This window comes from Monomorium pharaonis, chromosome 6 (assembly GCF_013373865.1).
Source record: "Monomorium pharaonis isolate MP-MQ-018 chromosome 6, ASM1337386v2, whole genome shotgun sequence".
Taxonomy (NCBI): Eukaryota; Metazoa; Arthropoda; class Insecta; order Hymenoptera; family Formicidae; genus Monomorium; species Monomorium pharaonis.
In genome coordinates this window covers 7,410,656-7,424,806 of record NC_050472.1, presented here as the reverse complement: position 1 = coordinate 7,424,806, position 14,151 = coordinate 7,410,656, and the positions used below count along the sequence as shown (strand labels likewise).

Genomic DNA, 14,151 nt, shown 5'->3' with positions numbered 1-14,151 from the left:
CCTTAAAAAATTCATGGTTTTTACCTTTTCTCGATATATCTCATAAACTAAACAAAATATCAAAAAATGTTTTATACAAAATTTTACAGTATAAATACTTCTATTTAACTATGCTGTTTATTTAAAAAAAAAAAAAAAATTTTTTTAATTTACCTTTTATATCTTCCTTATGTTGAATATTTATTGCATCAATATTTCGATGTCAGTAAAATTCGGCACAAATGTAGAGGGGGGCAATACACGAGTTTAGAAAATTTTAGTTGATGCTCAAAAATGGTTTAAAGGGTTAAAACTACCCTTTAAAGGTTGAGACATTTTTGCCTTTTTTTCGATATCTCGTAAACTTAACATCAAAAAATGTTTTATACAAAAGTTGTATAAATACCTCCATTTAACTACGCTGTTTATTTTTTAAAAACAAAAAATTTAATTACAAACATTTTTTTATTAAAAAAATGTTTTATTAAATAAAATAGACTCTTATGTATCTAGCATTTATAAAGTTAATTATACTATCGTATATACGTATTATTTATATCACCTATGTGTATATTATCTATGTTATAATACTATATATTTATATTAACTGCATTCCTGTGTGTATTATTTTTTATGTGACAGTTGCGCAATATTAGAGTAGTCACGTACATTGTTTTCACACAGTGTTCTGTCTATGTCACATATTTCACTTTCATGTTTTATATTCGTCATGTCACAGTATGCATTATATATGAAATAGAAATCATGTATTAATAAAAATTTTGTATCTTTATTAATAATGTTACGTCATTTTCAGTATCAAGTGACGTCTAACGTGTGCTTAATTGTTCTGTTAAATTGTTTAATTTTTAATCAAACAAAGCATATTACACATAAATGTTGCAAATGTTCTTAATATGTTAATTGTTTATTTCAAATTATACGTATTTCCCTAACGCCTATAAATAGAAGAGAAATACAATTATATGAAGTGATGCAGGATATTATTGTTATAACAATAATGTAGCATTATTGTTATAACAAATAATGTAGCATTTGTTGTACACACCGATACTGCTTTGAAATTTCAAAATTATTGGGAAGTGGATTTAACTGACATACAATTTGTAATAGATACAAAGGAAGAATTTGTAGAAAATGATAATGATAATTATGAACCTGATAATGAGAATAATTGTGAACTAGAAAACGAAATTTTAAATAGTAACTGTAAATTTTAAATAGAAAAGAAAAACCGTGGAATATTGGAAAAATGGAAAAAATGGCCAACATTTATAGGCGTACTATAAGATAGTATAATTAATTTATTAATTCTAAATACATAAATTTTATTATACGTCAATTTTATTGAACATTCTTTTTATTAGAAAAATTGTTTTATTAAATAATTTTTTTAAAAATAAACAGCGTAATTAAATAGAGATATTTATACTGTACAACTTTTGTACAAATTATTTTTTGATGTTTCCTTAAGTTTACGAGATATAGCAAAAAAAAGCAAAAATCTCAAAACTTTTAAAGGGTGGTTTAACCCTTTAAACCATTTTTAAGCACCAACTAAAATTTTCTAAATTTGTGTATTGCCCCCTCTACATTTGTGCCGAATTTTACTGAAATTGAAATTTTGATGCAATAAATATTCAACATAGGAAAGGTATTAAGGGTAAATTTATGAAAAAAAAATTTTTTTTTAATAAACAGCATAGTTAAATAGAAGTATTTATGTTGTAAAACTTTTGTATAAAACATTTTTTGATATTTTGTTTAGTTTACGAGATATATCAAGAAAAGATAAAAACTTTCAATTTTTGAAGGGTGGTTTCAACCCTTTAAACCGTTTATAAGCATCAACTAAAAATCTCTAAATTCATGTATTTACCCCTTTTACATTTATGTCAAGTTTCATTAAAATCAGAATTTTCGAGTTCGCAAAGTTCCCTTGTTAGTTTCAAAGATACAAGGAGACAAAAGAACAATTTTGTTTATTCCAAAAATTTCGAAAATTATTTAGATTATTTTGATGATGTTTTGTTTTAAAGACATGAAAATTTTTAGAGTCTATGCATTATTTTTTTATTTAATCAAGGATGCACTTAAGAAATAAATATATGCATTTATATTTAACAATACACATAATAAACTAATACATTAATTTTTCTTTATAAATTTGAAAAATTTTATAACAAATAAAGCAGATTTCTTTATTATTTTTTATAAAATAAATCTTTTATTCTATCTATTAAAAACAATGTTTTTTTTATTTTTAAGAAATAATTTTTTGTTAACTCTGACGTCTTTTGAAACATTAAAACTTTAAGTCGAAAATATGGTTTTGTATAAAATTATCGTATTAAATTAATGTAAGACATTAAGATGTTTTAGAATATTTTATTTTATTGTATATATATAAATTTATAATAAGAAATTATTTTCTTGTAATATTAGTATTGAATCAATAAGAAATATTCTAATAAACCAATGATTTAAATAATGAATATCTAAAACTATTTTTTGTATGTACACAAGTTTTTACGTAATATTAAGGGACATACTATTAAATTAAATTTTGGACACATGTGGAAACAATCCGTTTGAGCCTTTGCCTTTTGTACAGTGGCCGCAAATAACAGTGATGGGCAAGCCTTAATTAAATCCGTGGCAAGAATTGACAGTACATACGCGTACCTTTCATTGACGAATACATGCGTCACTGCATTTACGCGCGATGTTGTATTCAATTAATGGCCTGTCCCCGTTGCACGTGGATGGTTTAATTACTATAAGTGCTTGATTATTATTATAGACACAATTTACTATAATACATAAATGAAACAATAATTCGGTCTTAATTTTTAAGCGGAACATCGCGATTTGTATTATTTACAACTTTTTAAACTTATTTAAGAAGATTGAGCCTCTTTTTATTTAAAAAAAAGTAAATGTTATATTTTGACTGATCAAAAATATTTGATTTTCAAAAATTTGTCTCACGGAAACGTAATCAGTATTCATTAATGTGAAACATTATCTTAGGTAAACATGTATACACGTGAAGAAAATTGTTTCTTTAAATTTTGCAATACTGTCACAAAAGTAGATAGATCCGAATGGGTAATACTCACATGACATAGGCTGTCGTAATCGCTACAGTTATGTTACGTTAATAATTATAGTACAAAGTAAGCCTTCGCTTTACCAAACAGAGAGTTAATTGCGGGCTATTAAACGTTCAGACGCACAACTCTGCTCGCGTATCTCGTTATATCTCAGCAATTTCGTTTCTTCACGCTGGAAATGCGTCACGAGCATTATCGGGTAAATTGAAAGCATTAGCGTGGCGAATCGAAGGCTAGCATTTGCTACGACTGAGGCTACGGCTATTCAGCCTCGTCAGGCTCGTTATCCTTTTATCGTAGCACTTCACGGCAGGTGAGTCGATGCTTTTATTATGCCACCCTGTGTATGACATACGACCTCGGCCGAGATTCGCTACTCTTCAGGGCTAACCAGTAATCGCTCATCTCTCTAGATATAGTTTTAACCGATCGTATTTATTATCAAGAAAAATGGAAGCTCTCATTGGATTAGCGAATTTTTTAATAAGAATTTGAAACACGAACACAAAACAACAATTTTAAAATTTACTAACATCCGAAAAAACGTAAAGACTAAAAATTAATTTTAATTTTTTAAATTGAGAAGTATAATACATATATTAGGAAAAATATCTGGTGAGATTAACCAGAATTCTGGTTATACGATTATTCACCAGAATTCTGGTTAATCTCACCAGATATTTTTCGGTGTAATATCAAATTAAATTAAAATTAAGAAATTTTGCTCTTTTAATTAACTTTCCAAATCGTTCGAGAAATATATTATATCATTAAAATTATAACAGTTAAATGCAAAATATATATATATATATATATATATATATATGAGATATATAAGATTATATTGATTATAAATGCCATATTCTTAGATATCGTTTTAAGGAGATTCTTTAACTTAAAAAAAGTGGAAGAAATTACATGATTTTTTATGCATATATATCTTTTAGTATAAAATTTTTAGACATTTGTCATGTTTAAAACAATAAATAATGGACAAAGTTTCGACAATAGAAACGGTTAATTGATAATATAAAATGTATTATAAAATATTTACTTTATTATATTGATAGATACTAATACGAAAAAAATGTTAAGATAATGCTTTTTTAGAAACTAAAAAAATCACAGTCCAAAAGTTTGAAAAAAAACTTAGGAATGTCTATATATTAATCATAAACTTATTCTCGAAATTTAATTCAATTCTTATATTATGCGAAAAGACAAGAGAATCTCCTTAAGTAGTCGAATAAAAGATTAAATTGAGAGCTCGAGCTCAGCCTGCGTTTCCATGCGGGATTTTCACGTAGGTTCAATGCACTCGGCGCTGTCACATGATAAGGGCTATGCATGTGCACGCGACGTCATATCGCTAATAGAGCAGGTCTCGATCGAGGTTGCCGTACTACGATAATGAAACAAATGAAAAGAAATGACAGCGCGGATGAAGATAAATGGTCTCCGCTTTACTAGTCTCGATCTCCTAAAAGTAACAGAAGCGATCGAGCAAAGCGAATTGAGTCTGTGGGCTATTCGTAGTCTCTTCTTTCCCGATGAATAAGACTATTTTGCTTAAATACACGTATGCAGATGTACGTGCACATGTGTAAATAAATTCTTATTCCTCGAGAAATGACTGTACAGAAAAATAAATTGATGTTAAATCAACAATCATTTTCTTATATGTATGTACACAAAAATGTAAGCTCTTTTCTAAAAAGTCTGATCATTTTAAATTTCATTAAATTATTATATTGTTATTTTAATATTTTAATAATTGTAAAATAAAAAGCACAATATATATGTGTGCGTTTTGACAATGATATTATAGTGTTGAAAAATCCTAATTTTTGAAGACATTGTTATTTTTTTGTCCAATATTTTCCCTCTCTCTTAATTTACAATTATTAAATAAAAATAAATATACTTTCTTTGACAAAATTATATAAAATTTCTTTGTGTAAGCAAATTATGTCTGCTTAAAGTTAGCTTTTTAAAGATTTTAAATTGTTGAATTAATATCAATCTTTTCGCTAAGTTTTTTTTCGCTTTAATTGATTATTAATTACAAAGGTTATATATGTAAATATAATTCATGAAATAAATCTTAATAAATTAAAACTTATTTCACTAAGGATTTGATCAGAATATTTAGAACTAAAAGTTGTGAGAAGCATTGAAAAGGTGCAATATCTTGCGTTTCGTACAAATTGACTCTAAAAACTTCGGGAAATCTATGAATGAAGAAATCGGGGAACCAGGACACCCCGGTATTTCGTGTTTTGACATTTTGCTTGATATGGGACAAACCTGAACAACCGAGGCGATCCGATTGGCATTTCGGATTATTAAAAAAAAAAAAAAAAAAAAACCTGGCGGATTTGAATAAAACGCTCGTTAAAATGATTTGTTCACTGTTGGTCGTCCAACTTTAAACGAGACCCCTTAAATTCACCGTAAATATATATACGACGGGCTCTTCGGCGTCCGTGGATTTTCATTCTCATCGCTCGTAAATCTTCGCGGGTGACTTTTTGCGACATTTGGAAAGCCCGAAGATATTCTGAATTTAAATTATATCTAATTTAATTCGCACGGCTGCGCCACGATTGAGCGTGATATTTCTCCGTCCCAATGCATCTCGATGAACTCCGGCGGTTAAGGTTCCGATTCTAAATGTGTCTCTTGTACCGAAAATCGCGCGAATCGATATCTGGGTATTTTTAGACGAAAGATGAGGGAGAAAGAGCGTAAGGTGGGGAGGAGAGTAAATGTAGCACATTTAGCGCCTCGTTTCACGTCCTGGAAAAAAAAAGCGGGTCGCGTAAACTATTCGATCGCCGTCAGGACGACATTGCTTGGCAAGGACGACTGCCGCCATCGTCATTGTCCATTGGCCTAAATCGCGGTCTAGCTAGTCGCTTACGTGCAGCATGCTAATTCAGAGGAGAAATGCTAATACCTCGCATTTTATTTCAGTCCGACGCCAGTCTTTCTTGTCAGCACTGCGTACGTTAATTGGGACGATTTAATTAATCGCGTCAGCGCTATTTCCTTTTTTTTTTCTAACGTCCTCTTAGCTCGTAATTCCAGAACTTTATGACATTCATTTCTATTATCTTGTTGGTCCGACAGACCACCCAATGATTTGACGTAGCATTTGGGAACCTATTGGGAAACTATTTTCTACTAATTAATTTCTACACGGTGAGAATTTTCTCTTAAAATTCACCCTCAAAATTTTGTAAACTGTGGGATAATGTGCGACCTCCAGGAATTTTACTGTACTTTTTAGTAAAATTTACTAAAAGTATAGTAAAATTCATTATACTTTTAGTAAATTAGCAGATTTTGAGGGTAAATTTTAAGAGAGAATTCCGTGTAGGTCACGGTACACGTTCAAGTGAGCTTAAATCAATATATTTTTGATTACAGTAAGACAGTAATTTGATTATCACTCAAACGATTCGGAAGAATTACAAGATAATTAACGATACGAATTGCGCATCGTTGCACACTGAGTTTCCATTGCATCTTACGGCTCTCACAAGATAATAACAAGTTGTAAATTCCGCACGCACATACGTACGGCAGGAACTAATTGCGATCTCGAATATATCAAGTTTTCTCCGCTCGTACTTCCACTTTTGTAGAGAAGGTGCATCTCGGCGCGAGACGCATCGGTTGCAAGTCGGTGCCGCGATTATCGTGAAAAATTCGGTTTGTTCGTGTAACATTGAGTAGGCGTGAGTAGGCAGAACTTGAAATTCATCATGAATACCAGGGGACTCGTGTTGAAATCAGAGATCAATTATACGCATTACTTTGACAGGATCACTTTAATGAGAATCTCGTAATCATCTTTTACACCGTGTCTCTTTCTACATATATTTGCATAAAAATAATTTTACACAGTAGAATATTGTTGTAACGATTCATAGCGATTACTTAACTCCCCACTCTTCTAGCTCGTAACATGATCGATTATATTTAATATCAATACTACTATTTTGAATTTTGATTTATATCAATTTTCATGATAATGAATTATAGGATTTAAGTCAACCGCAAGAATTAATAGCTGAAATTCGGAAAGCGGTCAGTGTATTTGGATCCAAATGAGAAGTGACATGTACGATTTTTAGCTCTCGTGCGCCCATTCTAATTCGGTTCTCGAGAAAGATGTGTTCCTTAAATTGTCAGAGATGACGCTTACCGGAACCTGTAATCGCGGGATGCGCCAACTTCTCGTTCTCATCTTCCGCGAAGAGAACGAGCATGTAGAACACTTCGGTCTATCCACGAATATTTATGCATGACAGGTGCGTTAATTTATCGGCGATTCCGGCGTGGCGAATGCTTGCACGATGCGCAAAATAGATCGCATCCAGAAGTAGCGGGCTACAAAATTATCGACTGATCAAAGTTTGCATCGTCTTGCGTTAGAAGCTGATCTGTGAGATAAGTTGCTCGGGAATTATGCCAAAAATTCATTTGTATTAATATTATGGATGTGTAAGAGTTTTTTAAATTTAATTGCGTAAGAAGATAATTTAAAATCGTTATTTTTAAAAAATAATTATGACATTTAGTTATATATTGTTATTATTGCATACTTAAATATTATTATTTTTTAACATACAACACAATGATATTTTAATTGCAGTTGACATGTTTTTGCAATGTATAAAATTACAAAAATATGTGATCCAAAAATTCAGTGATTTAAGAGAGAAATTATTTGTTTACGTTCACAAAATTGTTTCTGTCAGATTTTAATAAAAAATAAACTGTGAAATTTATTTAAATTCTTTGAATAATGATTGTAAATTAATGCAGATAATAAAAACGTAATAATAATTTATTTTACTACTTCTTAACATAGATTTTTTTTTAAATAATCTTTAATTAATAAAATCGATATGAGAAGTTGGCTTGTAAAAAATACGAAAAATTCGCACTTTGAACGCTATTGAGCGTCGCACACGCGACATTTCGCGCTTCTCCACAATCGTCGTATTCGGAAATTCGACGTGACAGTCATTGACTTTTTTTTTCCGTAAACGCTCGCGTGATGGAAAGCATCCTGACGGTATGATAAGCGAGCTGTAAAGCCCAAAAGCGACGTTCGTGTTCCCCGCTATATCGAGATTCACGATGCAGATACGTCATTCCGCCGGGGCGTTTTCCCTCCGTGTAGTATACCTAACTAGGCTAATCGGTCGGATTTGTGATGTACGAACTTTACAACGGCCGATCGCACTCAAGATTACGCCAGTAGCTCTCCTGGACCGTGTACTTCCGCGCGACATATATATATATATATATATATATATATATAATATCCGGAGTTCTCCTTTGAATGTCCGTCACTCCTCAATTCTTTGTCGTCGCTGATATTTGGCTGATTTAATGGAGCAATACCCGATCTCGGTGTGACCCGGTTTTACTCCGCGAAGCGTATTTCAATCACGTAAGTGGTACGATTAATAGCACCGCTTTTTCACCGTACACATTCCGAATATTGCAACTCGTCAAAATTGTCACGTATCAATGATAATACTTGATTGATAAATTTGCATTGATATGAAAAAACCCAAGCTAAATTCATCATAAAGTCCAAAATATGAAACGGTTTTTCTCATCGTAAAATTATATTAAATGTATTAATGTATTAATTATTTATAAAGGATAATCAACAAATAAAACTTAAGATATTTAAACTGAATAAAGCCCATATTTAATTTTATTATCCGAAAATTTTATTTAAAAAGTATATATAGAATTAAAAAATAAAATAAATGATATGTGGACCTTTATTGAGGTATCTTACGTTGAATATGAAAATATTTTATATAAGCTTTTTTTATGATATTCTTTGACAAACTTTATTACTTTTTAAAAGTAAAAAATATATTAAATCACCTGTATTTTTTTATCTTAAAAAAATTTTTTTTTAATTAGGTTCGATAGATATTGTATTTCTCTATTTCAAAATTGTCTAATGTATCCAATTATTTTAAAAATTTTATAAAAATGTTAAAATTATAATTTAGCTTCTACAAATACTTAATGTAATTGCTATATGTAGAAGCTATATACATCATAAATTACTAGATGAATCTATTTTGACGTATGGCTGCAAAGCGATCTATTACTTAAAAACCTAAATTATTCCATTTCGGTTTAATCGTATTCATCTGACATGTCTGATGATAGGAATTTTCCCAAGGTATTTGGACGTTGCCACTAATCTTCGTTGCTCGCAATAAACGAGCTTTTCGTACATTCTTCTACGCAAAGCTTATCAATTTCTTATGAAATACGATACTTTTTTTCTTCCAATAACGAATAATTTTTTTATCGATCTCCGAGTACTTTTTATTATTGAGTCCGATTACAGGATGTGGCTCCTGCTGCGCGTCCAGTTACGCACGCCGGGATTGTTTTCATCCAACGAAAACGGCCCGCCGTGAAAATAGACGATTTCTCCCCTTCACCACCTCCTCCCTTATAAAGCCGCGCAATGCGTGCGCGTGTGGGAATGGGGATGATGCAGTTGGCCTGGATAAAGGTCGGTGGCCGACCTAGCCCCCCGGCGCGAGCGGCCCGACTACCACTAGCTCTCTCTCTCTTCCCCCCCCCCTCTCTCTCTCTCTCTCTCTCTCTCTCTCTCTCTCTCTGTCTCTTTCTCTTTCTCCCTCTTTCGTTTTTCCTCTCTGTCCCTCTCGCTGCTGTGCCACCCATCTCGGTATTGATTTTGTTAACCTTCTAGATTCTAGCGGTTCTCTACCCCTTCCGTTCTACTCCAATCCCCTCATCTCTCTGCGCGACGACATCCCCTCATCCAGGGGCTTACGCGGCGTTTCTCTTCGTATCGGCCCGACTCCTTGCGCTTTTCTGTTTTGGCTTAAGGACAATTTTGAAGTAAAATTTAGGTGGCATTTTCGAGGGACAAGAAGAAAGTCATGACGAATTAGTTCAAGTCAATTAATCCATCGAGAGATTCTCCCAAAATTATTGATACACATATTGCAATTGCGTAGAAACAATGTATGAGAAATTGCAGGTATTTTTTTTAATTAATCGATGGTTGAATGATTAGTAAAGTATCAGAAATGAAAGAGAAAGAGAGAGAGATGAAATTTTCTTTAAACAATTCTCTTCTTTATTTAAATATTTAATATATATGTATTTCAACGTAAACACTAATTTGATTAAAATTGTTATAACTTATTATTAAAAAATCAAGTAAACTATATTGTAGAAGTGTTATATTTAATTTCGACTTTTAATAAGCACAAAGAAATTTTCACAAGCAATTTTTAAGGGAAATACTAATTTTAAAATAAATGTTTATGTCATTTTTTAGAAGCACTTGTGACTATGTACTACTGCTTGTGCCTATTGCTTTTAAATTTAGCATCCTACGTAAATAGATAAATAATTTTATATTATAATTATGATATCAATACAATAACAAGCAATATATGTAATAGTCAACAAAATTTGTATGCCTATGATTAAGTAGGACACTCTTTTGCGATCTCAATCGTCGAGACAGAACGCTAATGCGCTCCTAAGTAAGCGGACAATTGATTCCAATCCAAAACGGCAGCAGTGTCAGATATAACAAGGCGAGTATCTAAAATGGGCGATCCTAATGCATCTAATTAAGCTGGAATCGTCTCGGTATCACCGCTTTTGCTTCCGTATCCACATCGTCGCATTAAGTGAATATTGTAAGTGCTTCGTAACACCAAATACTTATAGTAATTTACGATCGTGACATTCTTACACCTACTCGCGGAGTTGTTCACCGCGTTCATTAGTGCATACCTACACTTTCCACTGCCGAAACAGCATGATTTGTTTTCGAGGTGCACGCATAATGTATAATTTCTAACCAAAGTAGTGTATTTCGAAAATTAACCGTTAACAAAAAAATCTCAACACAACGTAAGATTATTTTCACAATAATTTTCTAATTATAAATGTTTTAAGTAGATCTTATAGATTTCATACTTTCGATATAATATTTATTTGCAGTAACTGTTGTTTTTAAAATAGCAGAATATCCTTCGTTGGAACAATAAAGGCGGTCTGAACAATTTTTAGACCGGAATTCGGGTTTACGAGACGTTAGATCGTGGAATTGAAGCTCTCGTTTGTATTTTGCGAGTGTGTCCAGTCTAAACATCTTGTTCAAAGATCTTTCGAAAGTAAAATAATACCGTTTTAGGGACCGAGAGGCGAAACATAAACCGTCTTTTCGTCATACGCTCTGTATTTGCACGACGCATATCTGTTTTCTAAATCTAACCTGCACTATAAAAATACTTCGAATTTAGTTCCATAACTTTACGAGTATATTCTCTGAAAATAGTAGTATCGATTAAAGCAAAAAAAAAAGAAAATTTGATTTTTTTAGCTGTAAACCAGATTCCCCTCTTAAGAGATATGTATCTAGAATATATAACTGCAAAGACAAAAATATTTAGTAGAGAATAGAAGATTATTGACTAAATGTGGAGTATGGAATTCACGATATCTTATATACTTTGTATTGAATTTTGGATAATTGTCCGAATTGCTTTTTTAACGTACTGTTTAAACGTAACAACATGGCCATTGATTTATCGTATTGTTATAAAAGCTGCGTATCGGTATTATTGACAGTTTTATAGGTGTTCTTTACATTATTTTGAGAAATACATTGGGTATTAATTTTTTAACTGTAGTGTAACCTGTAGGGCTTGAACACGGTTTTCAAATAATGTAAGTGAATTTAAAGTTTAACATAATGTCTAACATAATATTTCTTAAACAAAAATTGAAAGTAAAACTTTAGAAACATAAATACAAATAGAAAGTGTATTCTATCGAAAAAGAAAAGAAAAACATTTTAGATCTGTTCAGACTTCAGTATGCTCAAAGATCTACATTAGCAAAAAATTCTATGCTTTGTTGTTTAACCATACAGAATAAATAATTAAATAACAAAGGAAAACACTCAAGTGTACATTACATTCGTGGTATTATGGTGATAATAATTCCTTTAAGATAATCTTTCCACATTATTTCTGCAGTAATTCAATTCTTTTTTAAACATTAGATTAATTTAAAAAATATAGAATAACAATGTAATGTAACTTTCTTGCAACTCCAAGTTTGATAACTTTGCACGCATGTATATGCTTGCACCTTATACGCGTGTGCGCGCGTATAATGCAACGTTTGCTAACAGAATCCTAATGCCGTGTATCTGTGCCACTATGCGAATTGAATTCCAATTATACACTTGTTTTACTTGTCATTCACTCGCGGTTCTTCTCGGATTGCATCCGCGGTTTTTGGCGCCGCTCCATCTCCGTTGCTGGTCGTCGAGATCTCGGTAAGCGTAATCACTCCGTACGAAGAATAAGGAAAACGTAAATGTCGTTCCTCGTTTTCTCAGTAGAGGGCAATCAGCGGGGGAAAAAAAAGAAGAAATTTACACACGCGAGATTAGTAATAGCGATGCCGCAAACTGCTTTGGATATTGACGATAACAGCCGGATCTGTTGCTTCTTTGAATAGTAGTAGCTTTCATGTGTTTCCTAGATGGACGTCAAGAAGCTTGATTCAGTCCGTTTGCTAATACTCCTGTAATTCAGTTAATTCAGCGAAGATTTGTTACTGTCAGCTGCCACAGGCATAGACATACGGAGCATATATGTATATGTATCTTACACGAGATATGCAAGCCGACGATAACGCATGGCAGCTCTATTATCGTCCAAAGGATTAGTCGCATGTGTGATTGACAAAATGAAATTTCGAATTTATTGATTTAATACTTTTAAACATTAATTCCACGCTCTATGCTTAAGAAATGAGTACACGCAGAAAAATATCAATTGTAAAGAAAGAAAAATACATTTCTCAATTTGCTTTCCTTCTCTTAAGTAACGGTCACTTTTAACAAAGAATTTCTTGATAACAGTCTTAAAATATATTTATTGCAACTGTTGAAAGAACTTATTATCATTTTCTCCTAAAGAGAAAGGACAAAGTTGAATTTCCGTTCGGTATATCTACTGTTTTACGTATATGTATTAAATTTATTGATAGAACTTAAGAGTCAATGGTTTATCAAAAATCTGTGCTTTCTCATGATAAGAGTTTATTGTTGCAAAAGTATCGAGCGAAACAGACGGTTTTTCCCGCGATTAAAGCACACGCATATGCCGCCGCACGTATCTCGATGACGACGCGCACAGCTCGAGGAGAGCGCTTTTTCCGTTCTTCATCGGTTTCCCCCGGTTATGAGAAGGGGGATGAGAAGAAGTGGTGCGGCTCTTCTCTCATCCCGAGACGGAGCGTTCGTAAAAAAAGAGAGACGCCCGGTGTTCATTCGAGGCGGCGATAAAGACGAGCGATCGGAAACTGTGCCACGTGACGCGGGTACCTACAATAATAGAGGGAGCAGAATGACGACCTACTTTGGTCGATTCCAGCATAGCCGAGATTCATGCCGTCGTCAGAGGGCAACTCGACCTCGCGAATTTACCTGTTCCACCAGGTAATACGGGGTACTTGAACTAGGTACCTACGTATGTCATTGACGATTCGCGACTTACGTCTCCATTTCAATAGAATGAATACATTTTTACAGAAATTTAATATTATTAAATTAACCATTGTTGTTAATGCTTAAAATAAGTAATTAATTACTGGCTAATTTAATACTGTGAATATTAAATTTTTGTAAGGATACATATTTAAATTAACAGTAGTAAAATCTGCCCTAAAAGCCATTGCATTGAAAAAGTAACGCGAGATGTAATTGAAGTATCGATTTTTATTTGACATCTTTATTAATTCGAAAAAAGTAAGAAGAAATGAAAAATGATCTCCGTATTTCAATAAGATAGTTTTACATAATAAATGTTTTTATATTATATAAATTATCAATATATTCTATTAATTAAGAAATGGATTTTTTATTTCTTTCATAAAAAAATTAAATAAATAATGTTATCTAATTGTAAAAAAA

General features: G+C 32.0%; 1 protein-coding gene across 1 annotated transcript in view; it reads left to right on the top strand.

Annotated features, from left to right (window-relative positions):
* LOC105831359 (solute carrier organic anion transporter family member 74D) overlaps positions 1-14,151 on the top strand; it is a 154,158-nt gene that overhangs the window by 9,933 nt on the left and 130,074 nt on the right. The gene's annotated exons all lie outside the window — the stretch shown is intronic.